The sequence below is a fragment of the Schistocerca piceifrons genome, unplaced genomic scaffold (assembly GCF_021461385.2).
Source record: "Schistocerca piceifrons isolate TAMUIC-IGC-003096 unplaced genomic scaffold, iqSchPice1.1 HiC_scaffold_1271, whole genome shotgun sequence".
NCBI classification, from domain to species: Eukaryota; Metazoa; Arthropoda; class Insecta; order Orthoptera; family Acrididae; genus Schistocerca; species Schistocerca piceifrons.
The window spans coordinates 75,001-77,500 of NW_025727093.1; the positions used below are offsets into that span (position 1 = coordinate 75,001).

The following is a 2,500-nucleotide window of genomic DNA, read 5'->3' on the forward strand; positions in this document are numbered from 1 at the left end:
GAACTATGCCTGGCCAGGACGAAGTCAGGGGAAACCCTGATGGAGGTCCGTAGCGATTCTGACGTGCAAATCGATCGTCGGAGCTGGGTATAGGGGCGAAAGACTAATCGAACCATCTAGTAGCTGGTTCCCTCCGAAGTTTCCCTCAGGATAGCTGGTGCTCGTACGAGTCTCATCCGGTAAAGCGAATGATTAGAGGCCTTGGGGCCGAAACGACCTCAACCTATTCTCAAACTTTAAATGGGTGAGATCTCCGGCTTGCTTGATATGCTGAAGCCGCGAGCAAACGACTCGGATCGGAGTGCCAAGTGGGCCACTTTTGGTAAGCAGAACTGGCGCTGTGGGATGAACCAAACGCCGAGTTAAGGCGCCCGAATCGACGCTCATGGGAAACCATGAAAGGCGTTGGTTGCTTAAGACAGCAGGACGGTGGCCATGGAAGTCGGAATCCGCTAAGGAGTGTGTAACAACTCACCTGCCGAAGCAACTAGCCCTGAAAATGGATGGCGCTGAAGCGTCGTGCCTATACTCGGCCGTCAGTCTGGCAGTCATGGCCGGTCCTTGCGGCCGGCCGCGAAGCCCTGACGAGTAGGAGGGTCGCGGCGGTGGGCGCAGAAGGGTCTGGGCGTGAGCCTGCCTGGAGCCGCCGTCGGTGCAGATCTTGGTGGTAGTAGCAAATACTCCAGCGAGGCCCTGGAGGGCTGACGCGGAGAAGGGTTTCGTGTGAACAGCCGTTGCACACGAGTCAGTCGATCCTAAGCCCTAGGAGAAATCCGATGTTGATGGGGGCCGTCATAGCATGATGCGCTTTGTGCTGGCCCCCGTTGGGCGAAAGGGAATCCGGTTCCTATTCCGGAACCCGGCAGCGGAACCGATACAAGTCGGGCCCCTCTTTTAGAGATGCTCGTCGGGGTAACCCAAAAGGACCCGGAGACGCCGTCGGGAGATCGGGGAAGAGTTTTCTTTTCTGCATGAGCGTTCGAGTTCCCTGGAATCCTCTAGCAGGGAGATAGGGTTTGGAACGCGAAGAGCACCGCAGTTGCGGCGGTGTCCCGATCTTCCCCTCGGACCTTGAAAATCCGGGAGAGGGCCACGTGGAGGTGTCGCGCCGGTTCGTACCCATATCCGCAGCAGGTCTCCAAGGTGAAGAGCCTCTAGTCGATAGAATAATGTAGGTAAGGGAAGTCGGCAAATTGGATCCGTAACTTCGGGATAAGGATTGGCTCTGAGGATCGGGGCGTGTCGGGCTTGGTCGGGAAGTGGGTCAGCGCTAACGTGCCGGGCCTGGGCGAGGTGAGTGCCGTAGGGGTGCCGGTAAGTGCGGGCGTTTAGCGCGGGCGTGGTCTGCTCTCGCCGTTGGTCGGCCTCGTGCTGGCCGGCGGTGCAGGATGCGCGCGCCTGCGCGGCGTTCGCGCCCCGGTGCTTCAACCTGCGTGCAGGATCCGAGCTCGGTCCCGTGCCTTGGCCTCCCACGGATCTTCCTTGCTGCGAGGCCGCGTCCGCCTTAGCGTGCTCCTCCGGGGGCGCGCGGGTGCGCGGATTCTCTTCGGCCGCCATTCAACGATCAACTCAGAACTGGCACGGACTGGGGGAATCCGACTGTCTAATTAAAACAAAGCATTGCGATGGCCCTAGCGGGTGTTGACGCAATGTGATTTCTGCCCAGTGCTCTGAATGTCAACGTGAAGAAATTCAAGCAAGCGCGGGTAAACGGCGGGAGTAACTATGACCCCAGCACCTATCCGGCCAACCGGCCGTAACGAAAATGCGATAGTTTGTGTAGCTCCCTTTGCTTGCAGTGAGTGCCACCGCACTTTTACCACGAAGAACGGTCTCGGGGTCCATCGCCGCCGCCAACACCCTGCGGCCGCCAACGCTGAGATCGTGACGGAGAGGCATCGCGCGAGGTGGACGGAGGAAGAAGTCCTGTCGCTCGCCAAGGCAGAGGCCGAACTGTTCCTTGAGAGGGACGCCCGGTTCTTCTTTGTAAATCAAGAACTTACCAGGATGTTCCCCGACCGAACGCTTGAGGCAATCAAGTGCCGACGGCGGCAAGCTGCCCACAAGCAGCTTGTCCGCCAATTCATGGAGGCACTTGAGATCGGTCGGGGCGAAGAGCCGGCGTCCCGCCGTGGAGCAGCGAGCTCGCTGCCTGACGCGGGCGAGGCCGCTGCGCCGCCCGTCGACGCAGCCGAGGACTTCGCGGCCGACACCACCGGGCCGCCGCCGGAGGGGCCGACTGACGCCGCCATCTGGGAGCATCTGGCGGGGCTACCTGCTTCCGCCCAGCGTTTCTCTGCCCTGGATCGAGTCATTGGTCTGGGGCGGGGCACGCCGCCCGATGTCATCCTGGGCATGCTCCCGGATGCCCTTGCGTCGGTCGGGTCCAGGGGGGAGAGGTCGATCACCAGGACACAGCGGCCGCGCCAATCATCCAAGCGGCCGCCTGCCGCCCCGCCGCTGCAGAAGCGCAAGCGGCGCCGCTGGGAATACGCGCGCA

The 2,500-nt window shown here is 61.4% G+C and overlaps 1 pseudogene; it reads left to right on the plus strand.

The window, feature by feature from the left end:
* The window catches only part of LOC124731182, a 7,622-nt pseudogene that overhangs the window by 1,145 nt on the left and 3,977 nt on the right, over positions 1-2,500 (plus strand).